The sequence below is a fragment of the Spermophilus citellus genome (genome assembly GCF_964194105.1).
Source record: "Spermophilus citellus genome assembly, chromosome: 9".
In the NCBI taxonomy this organism is placed as follows: Eukaryota; Metazoa; Chordata; class Mammalia; order Rodentia; family Sciuridae; genus Spermophilus; species Spermophilus citellus.
In genome coordinates this window covers 72264487-72276250 of record NC_138191.1, presented here as the reverse complement: position 1 = coordinate 72276250, position 11764 = coordinate 72264487, and positions in this window count along the sequence as shown.

The window sequence follows — 11764 nt, the reverse complement described above, 5'->3', positions numbered from 1 at the left end:
CCCAAAAGGGTCTACAAAGAAACTACTAGAACTAATAAATGAATTCAGCAAAGTGGCAGGATATAAAATCAACACGCATAAATCAAAGGCATTTCTGTATATCAGCGACAAAACTTCTGTAACGGAAATGAGAAAAACACTCCATTCACAATATCCTCAAAAAAAATAAAATACTTGGGAATTAACCTAACAAAAGAGGTGAAAGATTTATATAATGAAAACTACAGAACCCTAAAGAGAGAAGTTGATGAAGATCTTAGAAGATGGAAAAATATACCCTGTTCATGGATAGGCAGAACTAACATCATCAAAATGGCGATATTACCAAAAGTTCTCTAGAGGTTTAATGCAATGCCAATCAAAATCCCAACAGCATATCTTGTAGAAATTGATAAAGCAATCATGAAATTCTTATGGAAAAACAAAAGACCCAGAATAACAAAAGCAATTCTAAACAGGAAGTGTGAATCAGGTGGTATAGCGATACCAGATTTCAAACTATATTACAGAGCAATAGTGACAAAAACTGCATGGTACTGGTACCAAAACAGGCGGGTGGACCAATGGTTTAGAATTGAGGACATAGAGACTAATCCACAAAGTTACAACTACCTTATATTTGATAAAGGGGCTAAAAGCATGCAATGGAGGAAGGATAGCATCTTTAACAAGTGGTGTTGGGAAAACTGGAAATCCATATGCAACAAAATGAAACTGAATCCCTTTCTCTCCAGGCACAAAAGTTAACTCAAAATGGATCAAGGAGCTTGATATCAAACCAGTGACTCTGCGTCTGATAGAAGAAAAAGTTGGCTCCGATCTACAGATTGTGGGGTCGGGCTCCAAATTCCTTAATAGGACACCCATAGCACAAGAGTTAACAACAAGAATCAACAAATGGGACTTAATTAAACTTAAAAGTTTTTTCTCAGCAAGAGAAACAATAAGAGAGGTAAATAGGGAGCCCACTTCCTGGGAACAAATTTTTACTCCTCACACTTCAGATAGAGCCCTAATATCCAGAGTATACAAAGAACTCAAAAAATTAGACAATAAGATAACAAATAACCCAATCAACAAATGGGCCAAGGACCTGAACAGACACTTCTCAGAGGAGGATATACAATCAATCAACAAGTACATGAAAAAATGCTCACCATCTCTAACAGTCAGAGAAATGCAAATCAAAACCACCCTAAGATACCATCTCACTCCAGTAAGATTGGCAGCCACTATGAAGTCAAACAACAACAAGTGCTGGCGAGGATGTGGAGAAAAGGGTACACTTGTACATTGCTGGTGGGACTGCAAATTGGTGTGGCCAATTTGGAAAGCAGTTTGGAGATTCCTGGGAAAGATGGGAATGGAACCACCATTTGACCCTGCTATTGCCCTTCTCGGACTATTCCCTGAAGACCTTAAAAGAGCATGCTACAGGGATACTGCCACATCGATGTTCATAGCAGTACAATTCACAATTGCTAGACTGTGGAACCAACCCAGATGCCCCTCAATAGATGAATGGATAAAAAAAATGTGGCATCTATACACAATGGAGTACTATGCAGCAATAAAAAATGACAAAATCATAGAATTTGCAGGGAAATGGACGGCACTAGAGCAGATTATGCTTAGTGAAGCTAGCCAATCCCTAAAAAACAAATACCAAATGTCTTCTTTGATATAATGAGAGCAAATATGAACAGAATAGGGAGGAAGAGTGGGAAGAAAAGAGTAACATTAATCAGTGACATGAGATGGGAGGGAAAGAGAGAGATGAGGAAAATTGCATGGAAATGAAGGGAGACCCTCATTGCTATACAAACTTACATATAAGAGGTTGTGAGGGGAATGGGAAAATAAACAAGGACAGAAATGAATTACAGTAGATGGGGTAGAGAGAGAAGAAGGGAGGGGAGGGGAGGGGGGATAGTAGGGGATAGGAGAGGTAGCAGAATACAACAATTACTAATAGGGCATTATGTAAAATTGTGGATGTGTAACCGATGTGATTCTGCAATCTGTATTTGGGGTAAAATTGGGGGTTCATAACCCACTTCAATCTAATGTATGAAATATGATATGTCAAGAGCTTTGTAATGTTGTGAACAACCAATTAAAAAAAAAGACACAAAGGGCAAAGCCATATTCATTTATGACTTTGTTAGAATTCCTAAATAATGATTGTCTCACATAAATCATAACAAATATATGTATACTGAACAATTATTTGGAACAATTGGTATTTAAAAGAAATCTGTCATAGAACAATTTAATAAAGCCCTTTCATTAAATTATTTAGTTATTTAAAAGAATAGAAAATTTTAAAAATGTAAATTTATTTTAAGTTAAAAGAAATAAAGTTCTAACATATGTCGATGAATATATGTAAGTAGAATAAGGTTAATACATCTAAAATCAGTAGACTAAGAAAACAGATTGAGTTTTAATATTTAGGCTAAAACTAAAATTTATGACTAAAATTTATAGCTCAATCACTTGAAGAAAATATTGTCTAAAGTGACCAAAATTATTGTTGCAACAGGGCAGCAGAAAGAGCAGTCATAAATGGGTGTTATATTTTCTGCAGGATATCAATTTAAAATCAAGAGATATCTATTTAAAAATTCATCTACATCTTAGAAGGAAAGTTTAATACTTATAATTACTTTTGAAAAGAAAAACGAATATTCAATAATTAATGTATTGCAAGCTGAAGAGTGAAATCTACTTCGAAGACTGCCATAGAGAAATAACAGTGTTGAATGCTGAGTCTATGCCAGGCAGAATACTAAGGGTCTGCACTCATAATACCTTCAAAAATAAACTATAGCTGTGAAAAGTCAAATCCTTATTTTAGTGGTGGAAAATAAAGCTCAGAGATGTTTAGAAATTTACACAGAGTCAAAAAGCTAATAACTGAAGAAGGGAGGATTCTAAAATATGACTTCAAAATTCTCCAGTTTTACCAATATCACACCCATCTGTGGTGGGGTTGATTCTGCCTACTGGGTCAGTCCTTAATGAGGCAGTAGTGATCAATTTTTAGATCAGCCTGTCCATTTCCAGTACTGGATCTGCTGTTATTGACTGTGTGATCTTGGGCAAATTGCTTAACTCTCCTCAAGTTTATAATCTTGGTCCATGAAAAGAAATACTAACAACACTCCCCTATGGAGTCATCTATGAATTTGACAGCATACCAAGGAAGAGGAGGGAGCAGAAAAATTCATGGGTTGTTTTAAGAACTAATTGAAACAATAAGTTGTATTAAAATGTTTTAAGAAATAGATAAAACCCCTTCATAATATCTGCTAATCATTTGAACAAATGATCTTGACTGCTATGTTGTCCCAAGATTTTATAGTATTTTTAATGAAGAGAACATATGGAAAAGTAAAGAGAATCAAGGTAAAATCCAGCCACCTGTATTTGGCTAAATGTAGGGAAAGAAAGGTTTGAGTCAGCATCAATAATGAGGGATAGGAAGGATCTTAAGGAGATAGTATGGTTCAGGTTCAGAGCAAAGGAATCCACAGTGGGCCTGAGGAAGACATAGTGCAAAACTCAGTGCTGGTAAATGAGGCATAAATGTTTCTGTGAAGCTGACCTAGTCTAATATGGGAGAATTTACAAGGCAAATCTGAAGTCTTCTTACCCACTTTGTGAAAGTCTGTTCTTGTTCGATTCAAATATGAATAATTTCCTAACAATGGCAGAATGCTAAAAGTTAGTGTGCAGGAATATGTAATAGTCCTGGCTCATAATCATGTTAGAAGCATAACTAACAGATAATTATAGCCAGGCTTGGTGGCACATGCCTGTAATCCCAGAGGCTCTGGAAGCTGAAACAGGAGTAAGTTCAAAGCCAGCCTCAGCAATGGTGAGGCACTAAATAACTCATTGAGACCCTGTCTCTAAATAAAATACAAAACAGGGCTGGGGATGTGGCTCAGTAGATGAGTGCCCCTGAGTTCAAACCCCAGAACCCATCCCTCCAAAAAGACAATTATGACATTGGCTTAAATTATAGATTTTTTAAAAAATCTTTTCAGGCATTGTTCAATGGCAATGATGTTATCAACATTGACCTCATGGAGCTCTAAGCCTCCTGAGATCTTCTATTTTAGGTTTTTGTTTTTTATTTTCTTTCTTCTTTAGGATCTTTGCATTTACTGTTGCTTCTGTTTGGAATCTTCCTTTTCCTGCAACTTATTCATTGTTTCATTCTTTAAATCTTTAAATGACATCCAATCTTGGATGTCACTTTCTCAATAAAATATTATAACACAATCTTCGAAACTAGGTCTTAGTCCATTAATACGCACTCATTGTGTCCTATATATTTGTTTGTAATGTGATCATCTTGTAATTACAGTAAAAAATCTATATAGAAGGAAGCTTCATGGGTGTAGGAAAGATAATGTCAGTCTTTTTCTCCACTGAACTTCTAGTTCCTTGCACAGATAAGATCTGTAGAGAAATAGAAAAATAAATTCCTCTGAATTAGAGGTCCTTTCATCACACTTATCTCTCCAAGATAGGATATCACATAATATCTAGCATAGGGTGGAGAACACATGCTGTTGAGTTTATCCATAAATGAACAGGTCCCACTCTTCATATCTTTAGCATTTCAGTGTAAATTAAGTCTATACCCTACAGAAGTTCATAATCTAACTGAACAAAATATCAAACCACAGGTGGAACATAACTAATGATCAAAATAAAAACATAAAAAAATAAATAAGATATATTTCAGCACTTATGAGGTTAAAACCTCCTAGTTATTTTGTCTTTGAGCACGATACACTTTTCTAAAGAAGCTATCAAAATATCTCTATAGGTGAGTATGCTAAGGTATAAGAACATGCTGCTCTTGAATCTCTTAGCCTGGAGTCAGGTCAGGAATACCAGCTGTGATAAATTGTAAAGTAAGTATGTACAATTTGACAAGCCAGGCAAGGATTCGAATGTTAGAGTGTTCTAAATCTTTTGTTCTTAGTTTTGTCCCTCAAAATGTTCAAAGGTAGCCAAACAGCGTGTAACATCAATAGTAAGGAGTGTAGCAATTGCAGAGTATATATATTTTTCACTCTGTGGGTGCATTATTCACAACTTTATTGTTCTGATCATCAATTTGCATTGCAATATTTTCTCTTATATTTGTGAGGACTGTTTTCTCCCATGTAGTCATCGTGCCTACCTACTCCATCACTTCCACATCAGTAGGTTAATACAGGGCCCAGTGAAGGACACATACTGATTGTCTATCAAGAGACAGTGGATAAGGTGAGTCAGCTGTGGAACAATGACAGGAGATGGATCTTATATAAAAGGAGAAACACAGGACAGTAGTGGCTAGAAGGGCAGGGCAAAAACCAGAAAAAGATTGGAGTATGTAGAGTTTATTTAGGGACATGCTTTAAAACACACACACACACACAGACACTTCGTTTGAAAATGAATCCTAACAATCTGGAACTTCCAAATAATTTCTATGATCTTTGAATTAATATGTGAGAAAAAGGATAAGAATTCAACATTGTGTTGAATTGAATTCAACATTATTCTTGCTGGTATAAGAAAAATTAATCATATTATTTTATTATAATTTCATCACAACATCTTTTTTAAAGAAGAAAAGCCATAAAGCTGATTTCTGAGTTTACTAGCATCTGCCTCTTACCCAATACCCATGATGTTTCCAAGCATCTGATGAATAGGCCAACCAGAATTCTAGCCTCATCAATCATATGTAGCTTTATTAAAAACTCCTTATTGCTTTGCTAAGTCATCACCAGCTAATACTCTTCACACCTTGTAGCATCAGCTTTTCTTTTTCACACGTGAATTTGATTGTTTTCATTGAAAAAATCTTCAGTGGAATTCAGTGTCTCTGCATGTTAGCAGTATTAGTCTTCTGCTGGCTTTGACACTTGTCATGGAAAAGAAGCTACTGTGCTCTAAGCAGTCCCTATGTCTCAAACTGGACTACATTTTCCAAGGGAAAATGAAATGTGTTGTTAGACAATGAGACTTGAACAAATAAAGATCAGGGTCAAAAGTAGGTAAGAGAAATGTAAGTATATTTAATAACCTAAAATGTTAAAAAAAGATTTATCTGTTAATACTTACTTACCATTTAAAAGATTTTTAAAAACTACCTTGTTTTCCACTATCTAGTGTTTTATGAGTCAGCTTACTAAAGAGTTTCCTAAGTTTAGACTTTAACGTAATATAATTGCCCTTTACAATATCAAGTTGATAGGACAGTGACAAATAGTTATCAAATTCAGTGTGATTGGTACTTTGGGTTTACAAAACAAAAACCTCAAAGGGTGTCTTTAAGGAGCTTAAAATCTATCCAGGGAGAAATAAAACAGGAAAAATGCACAAACAAAAAATTATTTGATAACAATCAAGAAAATAAAATTAAAGCGCAAAAATTGAAATTTATTAAGCTTGGGCAGATTAATGAGATCTACATAGTGGAAAACATTTATGGACAAGTTGGCATTCGAGCAGGGCTTGGAGAGATGACAAACAGTAGCACCGACATTATTTGCATGCATTTTAAGATGGTTGGGTTTCAAAGATATCTGCTGTTTATTGTTGCCAGTGGAAGTCTTGCTCTTTCTCTGGGTCCCAGCAATAGAGATTTGCTGTCCTTTGTCCTTGGTAGAGTAGGATTTCGTTGGTGGAAAGTCAGAAAGAAGAAGAGATGGAGCAACAACAAAGAGGAAGGCATAATGATTATCAGAATGGCTCCTTCCTTTAGTATAACTGTGGATGTTTATGACTATTAAGAAGGAAAATAAAAATTCACCTAGACCTTTGAAAACATCTTCCAGGATCAGTAAGTTAAATATTAGCATTCAAACAACATAATGCATCCTTTTATTTTCTTATTTCTTATTTTAAAAAGATTTTTAAAGTCATGTAACTATTTTTATAACTTTTATTTTAAATGAATTCAACAAAGTAGCAGGATATAAAATCAACACCCCAAAATAAAACACATTTCTATACATCAGTAATGAATACACCGAAAGAGAAATTAGGAAAACTACTACATTCACAATAGCCTCAAAAAAAAAAAAAAAACCTGGGAATCAATCTACCAAAAGAGATGAAAGATCTCTACAATGAAAACTACAGAACACTAAAGAAGGAAATGGAAGAAAACCTCAGAAGATGGAAAGATCTCCCATGCTCCTATGTAGACAGAATTAATATTTTCAAAATGGCCATGCTACCAAAAGCATTATACAAATTTAATACAGTTCCTTTTATAAACCCAATGACATTCTTCATAAAAATAGAAAAGGCAATCATGAAATTTATTTGAAAAAATAAGAGACCCAGAATAGCTAAAGCAATCCTTAGCAAGAAAAGTGAAACAGGAGACATCACAATACCAGAACTTAAACTGCACTGCAGAGCTATAGTAAAAAAATGGCATGGTATTGGCACCAAAATGGACTTGAAGACCAGAGGTACAGAATAGAGGACACAGAGACAAACTGACATTAATATGACTATTTCATACTAGACAAGGATGCCAAAAACATTCACTGAAGAAAAGATATCCTATTCAACAAATGGTGCTGGCAAAACTGGAAATCCATATGTAGCAAAATTAAATTAAAATTCTATCTCTCACCCTGCACAAAAATCAACTCAGAGTATGTAAAAGACTTAGGCACTAGAATAGAGAGCCTGTGCCTAATAGAAGAAAAAACAGGCCCTAATCTTCACCACATGGGTCTAGGATCTGACTTCCTCAACAAGACTCCTAAAATGCAAGAAGTAAAATCAAGAATCAATAAATGGGATGGATTCAAATTAAAAAGCTTCTTGTCAGCAAAGGAAACAATTAATAACATGAGGACAGAGCCTACAGATTGGGAGAAAATCTCTACTACATGTATCTCCAATAAAGCATTAGTCTCTAGGACAATACATCCTTTTATTTCTCATTAAATATATAGCAATTAAAATTTCCACCTGAATATTGGTCTTATCCCAGGATTTGTGCTTATCTCCATGGTTTCTAAGTAAAAAGCTTTCTTAGATGACAATACATGCCAAAACACACAGCTTCAGCTACTATTCATATCCTTAAAGCCTAATGATAACATATGAGTGTGATCTGAATCTCATTCTAAGCTCTTCACCTGTATAGTCTCCCTTCCATTTGGATGCATTCAGCCTCATGAACATCATCTTATCCAAAAACAGATTCCTTTCCTCATCATTTCTTTTTTTTTAAAGAGAGAGGGAGAGAGAGAGAGAGAGAATTTTAATATTTTATTTTTTAGTTATCGGCGGACACAACATCTTTGTTTGTATGTGGTGCTGAGGATCGAACTCGGGCCGCACGCATGCCAGGCGAGTGTGCTACCGCTGAGCCACATCCCCAGCCTCCTTTCCTCATCATTTCATGAAAATTCTTCTCTTACTGAATCTGGTGTTCTGTTTTTTTTAGTTAATAGTCACAAAATTATCCAAACTGGAAATAATTTCATAATGCCCCTTTCTATACCATGCCAATATGATCCTTTTAATTCCATACTTACAGTTCTATTTAACCAATGTTTATTTTCTGCTTACAGTTAGCACTGGAGGTCAATATTTATAGGTTGAGTACTGTACCAGAAAGGCAGAAACAAGATGGTAGAACTTATAATTTAGACGTAAGTTTTATAAGAAATGACAAATAAGATATTTAGGAAATAGGACATAAGGGGTAAAAGGGAATATGTAGCAAGCAGATTTAGTGTGAACTAAGGAGTCTTCACTTTTGTAGATTCACTCTTACTTCTAATATACTTCTTATTTTAATGGAAAGTGGGAGAAAAATCAGGACTTCCATATTCACATCTACTCATTACCTTCATCTACACACATATTCCCTCTCTTCCTCTTGATACTTTGTTCTTTTTGCTTGTTTGTTTGTTCGGTTTTGGTGCTGGGGTTGAACCTAGAGCTTTGTGCATGGTAAGCATGTAATCTAAAATGAGTTATATCCCCAGGACTTTCTTGCTACTCTGTATACCACTTACAGTTATATTTCAGACAAGATCCTATATTTGTGTATTAAATCCCTTTCCCTGAAACCCTCTCAAAAAAAAAAAAATCTCTCCAGCAAGTTTTAGATTTCTTTTTAATCACTGAGAGTTCTGTCTCTACTGGATCTTTTTGTAAAAAGGGTACTCTGAGATAGTATTTACTGGCTGATGGTCATAACCTTATGGGAGGAAGGGTACCAGACTAGTGTGCCAGTGCTGTCTCTTTAAGGGGAAATCTTCACTTCTATTGAACTTCTGGAGTGCTAAGAGGCAGAGGTGGAGACTTGGTGTGTTGGGAGGTAGGAACACTTCTCTTTTTTTTTTTTTTTTTGCGGTGGGGTGGGTTACCAAGGATTAAACTCAGGGGCATTTGACCACTGAGCCATATTCCCAGCCCTATTTTGTATTTTATTTAGGGAGAGGGTCTCGCTGAGTTGCTTAGGGCTTCACCATTGCTGAGGTTAGCGATTCTCCTGTCTCTGCCTCCCCAGCTTCTGGAATTACAGGTGTGCATCGCTGCACCTGGTTGGAACTCTTTTTCATTGGTTCTTAAGTGTGGTTTTCCAGAGGCCTACGTATATAGCTGGCATAGGGGTGAAATTTTCAAAGTCCTTAGGGGATTAAAAGTGTTTTTATTTTTTTTGTACCAGGGATTGAACTCAGGGGCACTCAACCACTGAACCACATCCACAGCCCTATTTTGTATTTTATTTACAGACAGGGTCTCACTGAGTTGCTTAGTGCCTTACTTTTACTGAGTCTGACTTGAACTCACAATCCTTTTGTCTCAACCTCCAGAGATGCTGCGCAGAAGTGCTTGGGACTTGAGCCCCTTAGGTGCTTGAACAGTTCTAGCACTATCCATCCAAAATAAACATAAAATGCAGAGAAGGAAAACTACAACTATTCCAAACATGAATCATCAGCTTATTAGATGGTCTAGAAGTCCTGGCTAAGGGAATAGGTTAGGCAAGTCACAAATGGTACCTGGAAGTTCAGGACAATAGCTAGATTATTTTTATATTTTGTCAATAGAACCATTTTTTTTTTGCCAGTGTAAAATAAGTAAAAGGAAGAGAAAGATTCATAATTTATTGGCAAACAGTAGTAACAATCATGAAGAAAATAATTAAATATTTTGGTTGTTATTTTAAAAATTTAAAAAAAAATAGTAATTAGTATTTGGGAGTAGTTTTGAAAATGTAAGCAAGTAAATATTCAAAGAATTCCATGGTAGGTGATGTCATTAGCTAACATATAGGACATTAGATTTTGGACATATGTGGGGAATACATTTGGCTAAGTAATGGATGTTTTGAACCTGATATTTCTCTTGAACTGGAAAGCAGTCAATCAGTCATGTTAAGATATGATGCTCAAGGAAGAAAACTTGGCTAGAAGTTTATATCTAAGAGTCATCAGCATATAGAAAATGAAAGATAATTAAGATTATTTTAGTATATAGAATGAGGAAATAAGATCCTGGCAGAGCCCTAAGGAAGGATAATATTTAGGGAAGGAATAGAAACAAATTCATAGGTGAATAGTGTTTATGAGAGTCCATCTCAAAGCAGTTGTATAAAGATGGGCTCCATTTAATAAGTGGAGTTGTAAAAGCTGAGTAGGCACACAGAAAAAAGAAAAATCTGAAACTAAAGATCACACCAAATACCAGAATAAATTCTTAATATATCAAAGATCTAAGTATAAATAATAATAATGATAATATGATGAAAATAAAAGAAACTATACAATTAAGCTTGTGATGTAATCTCTGCTTAAAAACATGCTATTTGGAAAATTTTCAGAGAGAGGAGGCCTATATTCCATTACATTAAATGGAAAAAAAATAATAATACAATTGGCCTATGCAAAACCTCTAGCTAATTTCCCCAAATGTCAATAAGCACTCTAATACAGCAATAAAACAATCCTCCAAGGACTTTTGCATAACATAAAGCATTTAAAATATCAATTACCTAATAATTTAACACTTAATGAACTCATTAGTTGGTATATTTGTGTTTATTATGCAATGATATTTCATGGGACTTAAAACAAATTATGTTCCATTTCCACACAGCAATGCACATAAGCTATAATGTAAATAAACACCATTAAATATTGTGTTATAATTAAATAATAATCCAAATAATACTTAGCAAAATAAACAAAAAAGACAATTTTAAAATCACAAGTTGCTTATCACTTGAAGAGATACTTGAGTGAGACTTCATAGCTAGAAAAGATGTTAAAATCTACAGGCACAGTTGCTGTGGTAGCGGGTAAAGGTTACTGAGAATTATGACAAAATGAACATGTCGATCAGGAGGTGTGATGCTGCAGAACACAACCAAGTCATGACTAAAGTGCCTTTTACGTTCTCTAACCTAGAGTTACTTAAATATTTTTGCTATGGCATATTCGTAAATTCATCACAGTGGATTTTTAATTCAGATTGTTTTGATGCAAAAAATAAAGTGTGTCAAATTTGAGTACACTAAAAATTAAAATGACTATATTTTAAATCAAAACCTTGATAAAGTAAAATGTAGGATTTCATAGAGCATGTGCTTGGCATGTGTAAGATTGTGGGTTCATTCCCCATCAGCAGAACAGATTAAAAAGTAAAATAAAATGAAAATAATTTAGGTGAGATATTTGCCACCTAAATCACAAAAGGTTAATAT